This window comes from Bombina bombina, chromosome 2, assembly GCF_027579735.1.
Source record: "Bombina bombina isolate aBomBom1 chromosome 2, aBomBom1.pri, whole genome shotgun sequence".
Lineage (NCBI taxonomy): Eukaryota > Metazoa > Chordata > Amphibia > Anura > Bombinatoridae > Bombina > Bombina bombina.
In genome coordinates, this window is record NC_069500.1 from 680,069,401 (window position 1) to 680,081,394 (window position 11,994).

The following is an 11,994-nucleotide window of genomic DNA, read 5'->3' on the forward strand; positions in this document are numbered from 1 at the left end:
TGCTTTAGTGTTATGCAAAATTAATTTGTCTGATCTGCACTAGTAAGCACCTTTTTATTTGTGTTTCTGTATTCTCATTCAATTTTGTATTGGCGGAAAAGAAGAGCAGTCATATGGAAGGCCATTCGGAGATTAGAACATTTGTCCAACTTATTGTAAAGTTGGATTGTATTTGCAATTAAGAGAATTTATGTACTTTCTCTAATCTTGGGACATGTAGGGTTAATATAGAGAGCCACTATACATATGTATACTTTGGGGAGATTTGGTGCCCCCTATGTCCTATTTATAGGACATTTATTTAAAGTTCACATTGACTAGTCATGGCCACTTTTAGTTAGAGTGAGAGATAGAGCTTTAAAACTGTTTCAGCTTGAAGACAAATTATTTTTATAATTGAACATGGTGATGCCAAAAAGATTCAGTGTACATTGTTAATTTTAGGCAGTATTGAGTCTATCACATCCCGGGTACATTATGACAATTGGAAGTGAGAAATTATGCAAAGTATTTTGGAAATCAACATGGTACATAGAATAAAAATCACATGTAATGGCCGTAAGTAATGTGAACTTTTTCTATTGCTAGATTTCTGTTGCTTTGAGTTCACACTCAATTCCTTTGAGTTTGCTCCAGCCCTGAAGTTTCTCTTATTTCAGTTTCCTTTGAGTTTTTATAACAAAACTTGCATCAACATTGCATCATATCTTGTTCCAGTTGCTGTGTTTGCTATTTGAACTAAGCTTATGTAACCAGCTTAAGAGACCCTCTTTTTCCAGTTACCCTGTTTGCATTTACTTTACTAAGCTTAAAAAAATCAAATCTCTGCATCAGCATACTTTGTACGGCAATTGACCAGTCTACAGCTAGTGCTTCTTCATTTTTTTTAGCAAACAAGTTAGCAAACTCGGCTGACACCAGTATCAATGAAGAGGGAGCAAAGTAAGTTAAAATGTCTGTTTATTGAAACATGAAAATTAAGAACATAAAGAGCACAGCAACCAGACCTGCCTCTTAGGGCACTTCCTCAGACCTTCTTCCTTTTTTGCTGCATCTACTACTACAGGTGTTTTGTTCACCTTATTATTAAATATAAGTTGCAATTGAGAGGTAGCACCTCAAAAAAGAATGTATTTATCCCAAATTAAGTAAATAAATTAGTCTATATATTTATCATTCATTCATTCCATCTTTATTAAATTATTATTATTATTATGACTGAAATTATAATAATGATTAAGGTAATAGAAGCAATAGATATGGCTACTGTAGCCCTGAGCAGCAGCCCCTCTGAAGAAGCGTGATGTGAAACACATCAGGGTAACGTTTAGAGATTGGTGTTTCTCTCTTTTTTAACTTGCTTGCTTAGACAGTCCTGAATGAACCTGCTAATCCTAATAGAAGTCATTTCATTTTATGTGTTGCGCTCCACTCTGATGGATGGTGAGAGCTGTCATCTTTTGATACCTACTACTTAATAATTAATTGCTCAATATCTGCTGCATTTGCAGGAATATGACAATAACTTTGATTCCAGTAAGTTAAAGGGAAAGATAAAATTAAGACAGATTCCGCTATAGAAGGAGCTTAGCCGCTCAGGGCTACAGTAGCCATATCTATTGCTTATATTACCTTAATCATTATTATCATTTCTGTCAAGCTTAAGTATTTTTAACCAGTACGTATGTCTGTATGACTGAATTTATAATTTAATAAAGATAGAATGAATGAAGGATAAATTATATATATACTGATTTATTTACTTAATTTGGGATAAAGACATTCTTTTTTGAGGTGCTACCTCTCAGTTGCAACTCATATTTAATAGTGAGTATACATTACTTGTCTTTTCCAACTATGGGTGCAAGACAATAATAACTACAATAAACAAATATCTAGCACTCATAGGGGTCCACAATTAGTGTAGTCCTCTAACTATGGCTTATTAATTTGTTCATCTTATATCTGGGTCTATCCTCTTTTTGGTTAACAAGTGAATACCAAAATTAAAACATTGAAATGTGATGTAATTGCAGTGTGCTTGTTGTTGGACCTCTAAAGAAAGTCCGTTGAACACTTTTAAAAACTAAATAAGTGTTTGACAGTCTGAGAAATGGTAATTATATGTATATACAGTATATATAAAAATATTGACAGTGCTCAGTGTGAAAGGTCTGACATGTTTCGGCCTACGGCCGAAACATGTCACAACTGTAAATAAATATATATATATATATATATACCCTGGCAGAATTTATGATTTCTTGGCCATTTTTCAGAGAATATGAATGATCACACAAAAACTTTTCTTTCACTCATGGTTAGTGTTTGGCTGAAGCCATTTATTATCAATCAACTGTGTTTACTCTTTTTATATCATAATGACAACAGAAACTACCCAATTGACCCTGATCAAAAGTTTACATACCCTGGTGATTTTGGCCTGATAACGTGCACACAAGTTGACACAAAGGGGTTTGAATGGGTATTAAAGGTAACCATCCTCACCTGTGATCTGTTTTCTTGTAATAGGTGTGTGTGTGTAAAAGGTCAATGAGTTTCTGGACTCCTGACAGACCCTTGCATCTTTCATCCAGTGCTGCACTGTTGTTTCTGGATTCTGAGTCATGGGGAAAGCAAAATAAATTGTCAAAGGATCTGCGGGAAAAGGTAGTTGAACTGTATAAAACAGGAAAGGGATATAAAAATATATCCAAGGAATTGAGAATGCAAATCAGCAGTGTTCAAACTCTAATCAAGAAGTGGAAAATGAGGCATTCTGTTTGATAACATACTGCATTCATCTTGCCATCAATTCTGACCAACTTTTCTGTGCCTTTGTAACTCACACATATCCAAAACATCAGTAATCCACCTTCATGTTTCACAGTAGGAGGTGTACCTTTCATCATAGGCCTTGTTGACTCCTCTCCAAATGTAGCGTTTATGGTTGTGGCCAAACAGCTACATTTTGGTCTCATCACTCCAAATGACTGTGCCAGTAGGTTTGTGGCTTGTCTCTGTGCTGTTTGGTGTATTGTAAGCGGGATACTTTGTGGCATTTGCGTAATGGCTTTCTTCTGGCGACTCGACCATACAGCCCATCTTTCGTCAAGTGCCTCCTTATTGTGCATCTTGAAACAGCCACACCACATGTTTTCAGAGAGTCCTGTATTTCACCTGAAGTTATTTGTGGGTTTGTCTTTGCATCCCGAACAATTTTCCTGGCAGTTGTGGCTGAAATTTTAGTTGGTCTACCTGACCGTGGTTTGGTTTTAACAGAACCCCTCATTTTCCACTTCTTGATTAGAGTTTGAACACTGCTGATTTGCATTCTCAATTCCTTGGATATCTTTTTATATCCCTTTCCTGTTTTATACTGTTCAACTACCTTTTCCCGCAGATCCTTTGACAATTATTTTGCTTTCCCCATGACTTAGAATCCAGAATCGTCAGTGCAGCACTGGATGAAAGATGCAAGGGTCTGTCAGGAGTCCAGAAACTCATTGACCTTTATACACACACTAATTACAAGAAAACAGATCACAGGAGAGGATGGTTACCTTTAATAGCCATTCAAACCCCTTTGTGCCAACTTGTGTGCATGTTATCAGGCCAAAATCACCAGGGTATGTAAACTTTTGATCAGGGTCATTTGGGTATTTTCTGTTGTCATTATGATTTAAAAAGAGTAAACACAGTTGATTGATAACAAATGGCTTCAGCCAAACACTAACCATGAGTGAAAGAAAAGTTTTTGTGTTATCATTCATATTTTCTGAAAAATGGCCAAGAAATCATAAATTCTGCCAGGGTATGTAAACTTAAATAAATAAATATATATATACTCCTAGACATGTCTAGGAGTAAGGTCGTAGGCCGAAACATGTCAGACCTTTCACACTGAGCACTGTCAATATTTTTAATTGACCATTAAAATTGGACTTTGTTTTAAGACCTTTATGGCTTTTTTTGCTTTTGTTATTTACCAATATTCCCTTTTGACAAGCCTGGTCTGTGAATGACAAATTATGGTTGTTTAACCTTTGAGAACCAAATATCCCCTGTACCTGGATTCCGGAGTTCACCTTTAAGGATTGGCCGAGCGGTTGGAGCTACGTCAGAGACGAGCACGGATACGCTGGATTTGCTGTTGTTGGTTGTAAAGCATGAGGAGATGCAGCCACGCTAAGCGTTGAAGGAGCGGATGATATAAGCTTACCGGTCTACCTGAGGTGCAGCGGTGGCGGTGCCTTTCGGGTTGAGAATCTGGTAAGAGCTTGCCTACCCCCCCCCTCCTAGGAGCTGCACATACACCTTGTGAGTACCTGCACAAACTATCCGTTATTCCACCGCGCTCAGGCATACCTATCTGTGATCTCTATAGGGACATTATGTCTCGGCAGGCATCCTGACACAGCCGTGATTATCTTTTGTTTGTTTATATATATATATATATATATATATATATATATATATATATATATATATATATATATACATATATATAATATAAAAATGATATTTGGATATACTGTATGATGATAAGGCTTTTTCTGTATGAGCTGTAATGTTTAGTTTGATATTTATTTTTATATCTTTAAAATCAAATCACAATAAGGAGTGAAAAGCTAATCAAAAGTATTGACATTGGTTTGTGTGAAATATTTAATGCAACTGGTCATTTAAAATAATATACAATACATAAAGAACACAATAGGTTTTAAATAAAACTTTATTATATGCATTCGCTCACACTGAAAATTTCAGTACAGAGCATTAAAGTATATATAATGCATTAGTTATAAGATACAGATGATTTACATTCAGTGACCAGTATGTACAGAGCAATGATGAAATTTAAACGGTCTAGAATTAAATAGTTCCAGCAAACTATACAATATAATCTTTATCATACAATATACATTATCAACATAAAATTAATTCACTTGCAAAATGGTTTGCTTTCAAAGGATTCCATTAAAACTAATATATACAAGATGCTTTTTGCTTAAAGTCTACAGAAATATATTTATTTGAATCATGGGACAATGATTTTGCGTTGTTTGTATTACCCATAGCATAAATCAGAATATATAATACTGTAAAAAATAACTAGGCAGTATGTTGTCATATGCACCATCATCCATCTTCAAATGGGCCATAACATGTTTCCTCTAATGTAAAGAAGATAACTCATTGCATTGACTGTGATAAATATGTTGTTAAAGGGACATAAACAAATAAAATGTTTTAATGTGTTAGAGCATTTTATTATTATACCTTTGTTTGCATATAACTATGTGTTTAACCCATGCAATGTCAGCTCTAGTGCAGCAATGCATTACTGGGTATCTAGCTGAACACATTTGGTGAGCTAATGAATATGTGTGTAGCCATTATTCACCATCTAGCTCCCAGTAGTGCATTGCTGCTCCTCAGCTTATCTAGGTATTCTTGTTAACAAAAGATACAACGAAAACAAAGTATATTTGACAATAGACATAAATTAAAAGACTCTTAAAATTGCATGCACCATCTGAACCGTGCCAGTTTAAGTTAATTTAAGACAATTTTATTTTCTTAATGTACATAATGGGTCCTTAAAATATTTTAACCTAAGATAGTTATGGCTTTAATCAAATATTGTATCAAATGTATTTGTATTTTATTTTATGGATCATATTATATTTACTTTAAGCACATACATTCAATGGAGTAACTTAGAAAAAAAATTTCCCTCATAAAATTATCACAAACTTATATTAAACTTTATTCTCAAACCTTGTACTTATAGTAAGTTATATGACTAAAAACAAAATGTGTGTGGCTAAAATACATTAATAATTTTCTTCTGAAACTGAAAATGAAGAAATAAAAAACAATTTGTTGACATGAAGGAAAATGTGAAGGATTACATAGCTGTGAAAGACACAATTGGCTCTATTTATCATAGTCTGGCGGACCTGATCCGACAGTGCGGATCAGGTCTGCCAGACCTTGCTGAATACGGCGAGCAATACGCTCGCCGTATTCAGCATTGCACCAGCAGCTCACAAGAGCTGCTGGTGCAACGCCGCACCCTGCAGACTCGCGGCCAATGTGTCAATCAACCCGATCGTACTCGATCGGTTTGATTTCCGGCGATGTCTGTCCCCCTGCTCAGTGCAGGCGGACAGGTTATGGAGCAGCGGTCTTTGTGCAGGCTCGCAAGAAACATGGGGCATCAAGCTCCATTCAGAGCTTGGTAGATAAGCCCCATTGAACACTAAATTTAATCCCCCATTATAAAATTAATAAAGGAAAATAAAAAAGATTGATGTATACATTCATTATTTATTTGACATGTTTTTGGTCCAAAATACCTCTGGATATTCTGTTTATAACTCTTTCCCCAGAGGAGCTGGTGGACCTCCATGGTATCTCAGTATGGTGATATTTAGCTGTTAATATTCTACGCAGTGACTAGTTAGATCAGAACTTAAAGGGACATTAAACAATTAATACATTTTATAAGCATAGTATTGAGGTGATACCTCGCCTTCTTCTAGTCATAGGTGCCGCCATGCTGAAATATATCTTTCACACCATTCCAGTGCATAGCAAATCTCCATCAGACACCTGCAGCATAACCTAGGTTACATAATGGCAGCACCCATGATTAGAGGGCGGTACTTGAAACAGTCTTTTAAACAGTCCCTAATTGCCTACAGGAGAATAAGAACATGACGTTGTAGATTTATTAATACATTTTATATTTAACAATTTTAAAACATTCAAACACTTCATGGAAACCATACACGAACAGAATGCTTTTTGTATTTATGTTGTGTTTCATAGTTTAAAACTTACATGAACTATATGTTTATTTATCTATTAAATGGAGATGATACTCCAAAATGCTCTTTGTTCCATTTTAAAGAAATTACTTCAAAATGTTTTATGGTGCTTTTTCATGTATGATTTGTCCTCAGCCAATGAGCAATAGAGAATCCAGATTAAGCTGAACACAATCATGCTCTTTCTGTTAGTGCCACATAATATTTAAATTGCTTTTACTTAAACTTTTTTATGATTTTTTTTTAAAAACAAATTTAATATCTGCTGCTCTTAAATATACAAGACAGAAAAACATTTGAGTGCTACATCCCTTTAATCAAGGAAGTGTGAACTGAGCATGCACAAAAACTTCAGCATTGATATAAAGTGTCTGAAAAACCAATATATGGGGATGTACAAAAGGGGCCAAAGCTGCTGAATAAGTCCAAAAGTCATGTGAAAATAAGAACAAAAAGTACTCTCTAATGTATAGAATACCACATTTTTCCCATGCAAGTTAAAAGAGGTGTTGTACCTCTACTAATGTATGTTACAGGGATATTGTCGATTGGAATGTGGACCAGAGACAGAAACACCGCTAGTTCATGTGTACCATATAGATAACACTGTGGTGAATCCCATGGAGTTATTTATGAGTCAGCACTGATTGGTTAAAATGCAAGGCTGCGAAAAACTGAGATAAGGGGCAGAGGCTTAGATACAAGATAATCACAGAGGTAAAAAATATATTAATATAACTGTGTTGGTTATGCATAACAGGGGAATGGGTAATAAAGGGATTATCTATCTTTTCAACAATAAAAAATCTGGAGTAGACTGTCCCTTTACGAAATGCTTCTAAATTGGTTAAATACATCACACATGCTTAATATGTAAAGAAGCATCATAAAAGGCTATAATCAACATGAAACTAAAGTAGTTCAGGACTATTATCTACAATTCTGAATGTGGCTGAATGTCACATCTGGAAATATTCCTCATTTAAGTCAACAAGGTTGTAAGGAAGAGAGGAGTGTATGGCAGGTAGTAGCATCATGTTTGGGAGGAATTGATAGAGACTCAACATAAGAAGAATGCTGCCATTTATTAAATGAGTGGACCCTCAGCAAGAAAACATATGGACAAATAAATGGCCAAAAAATGTGAAAAAAAACTTTTCTATAACACACACTATACCCACTCCATAAAATAAATGTTTTCTCTATTCATGTACTGTTCTTTTATATTATAGCCATTCCCATTTTGTTTTTGCCATTTCTAGCCTTTCCTTCTCACTGTATTCTCTAAAGCCATCTATTTTATTTACATAAATCTCGATGCAAGTGATCAATAACAATTTTCAAACTTATGTTTCTTAATGACCTTCCTGTTGTAACATAGAATATTATATTTCAAATCTTTTCTTTACTGTAGCCTATGTAACTCTCTCTATTTCAAATTTTTATGGCATTCCAGCTAAGCTCTTTAACACCTAACGTAATGTGGTGCTGCTGGGAATCCACAGAAGCCTTTTCATCAAATGTATCTACTATATCCTTAAACCAGTGACAGATTTACCTTGTTGGCTTCATCTAATCGCTGGTTAACTAGATTTGTCACATCTTTCAATACGATTGTTCTAGATTTATCACCAGTATGTTCTCTTACTGCATACATCAGCTTAAAAATATCCTCCTATTAGTTCCTGATTACCTGTGCTGGACAACCAAATGGACGTAACACAATAATTTAACTGAGAGTGTATTGCAAAAGTTTACAAATTTCAAATCAGGAAGGTGCCTAGGTTCATTTAACTTCTTTTTATCTTCTAAAATTCAAATTTTTTTCTTCCTCATCAAGTGGTTCTCATCAAGTAGTTGAATTGAAAAATTGGGTCTATCAGGCACAACGTTTCCTCATAAACTTTCATAAATATGTAAGCTACCATTGGTTATGTAGCTACATTCTTCAGCTTCTCAATCAGTTACACTGGGTGTTCATAATTCCTTCCTATATTACTATTATAAACCTAATCTTTAGTCATCTCACCAAGTTTTCACCTGGCACATATCCATAAACATGTATATATCTTCCTTTAGTAACTCTTATTTAGTTGACCACCCACTTTTCTATTAATCAGTTTGCATGATTAGTCTGTATGACTCGTATATCAGTTTGCTGAAATGTAATATCTCTAAGCAGCCCCTTAATGATTTATCTTCAAAAAATGTTTTCTATTGCCACTGTATTCTTGGGTAGCACAAGTATTAGTCACGGGCCAAGTCCTCTACTAGATCTCCTGTCATCAATATAATAGATATACTGATTACTCCCAAATATTTTATCCTCATTTTTTTACTTTCTCCTATCTTGCTTAAATATCATTTTTTTCCTAGATCACTTCTCTAACCCATAAAAGTCTCTTAAAGAGATAGATTAATGTCTTGGTGTTTTACACTTTCCTATGATTTCTCTGACACTTGATAAAGGGAGCTACTTGTCTTTAAACATTTGTGTGTGTCTAAATAATCTAAATATTTAGTTCAGACATTTCTATTAGTTTATCCTTTTTATTTTTAGGACTCTATTTAACCCCCATAACTATTGTCTAAATATATGCATACCATATCCAAAATGCTTTCTTTAATGATATTTTTTTATTTTACTATTCATCTTATCTTCTGCAACCATGCTTTTCCTTCCCCTGACGCACCATTATCAAGCTGAACGTGTTTAATAATTGTGTAAAATAAAAAATCTAGACCCTAACCAAGAAAACCTACCATAACAATGTATGTTGTTCTACTACTCAACAACTTGAAGTAAGTGCCTCTAAGAAAGTTGCTAGTATGTGTTTTGCAAGGCATGTGCAAAGCTTGATGGTTAAGGTAGACTATGAAGTAGGATTGATGATGTTATCACAGAGATGGAATGAGCAGATAGAAAAATATGAGAGATAAAAAGTCCTCAAGTATGGCCTCCTTTCCTTAGCCAAATAAATCCAATGTTTAAATAGGCCCAAATTAGGCAAATAACAGCGAAAAGTAATCACCAAAAGTCAGGACAGAGATGGAAAGGGAACATCGAAAAATAATATATCATAATGATTGAAGGTCCTCTTATATGCACCTTAAAGGATTTTGTCCTCTTTTACTTAAAGGATCAATCAATGCAGCAAATTTGCATAATCAATAAACATATATTAAAAAGACAATGCAATAGTGCTTACTCTGAATTTAAAATGCGCAGTAGATTCAAAATTTCTCTTTATTTCCCTACCCCTGTATAATGTGACAGCCATTAGGCAATTACAGACTCATATATGCATACACAGTGAATTCTTGTACACACCTCAGTGTGCACATAGAAACACGGTGCACGATTTGATAAGGGAAGTAAACTGTAACATTTTGTAAAATTGTATGCTCTGTCCGAACCATAAACGATTAATTTTGACTTTCGTGTCTCTTAAAATATAGCAATTCAATGTTTAAATTTGTTAAGTGACCAAATTAATGTATTAACAGGGAAATCTTGTTTCACATGTGAAAGCCTAAAAGAAACATTAATTTCACAGGCTTTTCAATTAGTTTATTTTGAGGTTTTCATACTTCACTGAAGAAAATATATGTGATCAATAAAAAGTGAAACATGCTGGAATAATTCTAATTTGATATAATTTTGAAATTGATAACTAGCATTTTTTTAATGCTCAAAAATGACACATTTCAGAATTTAGATGTGTGATGTAAAATAACAATTTTATCTTTTTTTATGGAACTTATAAAGTATGCTGATTTATAACTGCATGCATAAAATCATTAGACGAGCAAAACTGTATGAATAGGTAAGAAATGTGGTTTGAAAAAGGCCAAAATAGATTTTCAACAGGCCAAATCTGCTGAAATAGAAATGTCCAAAAAATAATGGAAAGGCTGCTCAAAAAGTACTGGAATACTGTTCTCAAAGTCTTAAGGAACAAAGATGCCAATAACCCGGGGCATATAATGGTTTTCAAATTGTAAATGATATTACAGTTTATTTGGAAAGCCACCATACGTCCGTACTAAATATAAGATAACAGTGTCAAACAAAACATACAATGTATATTCATACATGATGGGGTCCTTTCTCTGAAGACCTTAGAGTCTAAGCTTGTAGAATGTTTGTATTTGTTTCAAGACTGAAAATGCAAGATGCAAGTTTATGCTGATGGAAAATGGTGAAGAAGTTTTTTTAAAAAGTATTTTGATCTTTGAAATATGGGAGGCAATCTGCTGGAGCAAGGTAGAGACTTCACTATAGTTACAGCATGAGAGAAGGCTTGGGACTGGGAGGATGGGATGATAGGAGAAGATAGAAGTATAGTATATATATAGATTGAGTAAAACAGTTTATGGAATATCTAGAGATAAGTGTTAAAAACCCCAGCAGGCTATGCTACAGTTACATGTTAGCAAGGCAGTTATATGGTGCTGCCACCAAGAAGAGAACAGAACAATGCGCTATGCAACTCTCTTTGTTATACCTAGTTCTACCTTTGTACCAGCTCTGTCTCCCAGGAGAGCCTAACTTCAGCTAGTGGACAATCATTTGAATTTCTGAATATTATAGGAAAGACACTAACATACATAACACTGCAAAGCTGCTCTTAAAGCATATTACAGGCTATACACTGCCCTCATATATAACCCAGTGACGATGGTCAATAAACCAATGATGAAGAGCTATGTACTCATGCAGAGATATTTCAAATCATGCATGTTCAATTTGTGATATAGAACTTGCTAGGCTATCTAGTTGTTACCTTAAAACATTTATGTTATGATGTGTAATAAGATGGATCCTACAATCAAAAGCTGCTAATATTATAGAACCACATATTCCTTCTTTCCCCCAAAAAGCACCAACTATTGGAGACTGCTTACAACCAGTCTTCAGCTGGGAGTGGTTTTGTTACCAAGTAAGACCTTGAATTTAGCCATTGATTGTATATTGGTACATAAGCAGGAACAAACTGAACAGATAAAAAAAAAATATCAAAAGTATAATATAAAAATACTAATTTCAGACAAACAATAATTACCCAGCTATAACTTACTAGGGGCTATGGAGCATATTTATCAAGATCCGTATGGAGCTTGATGCCCAGAAACAGCAGTTATGAAGCAGCGG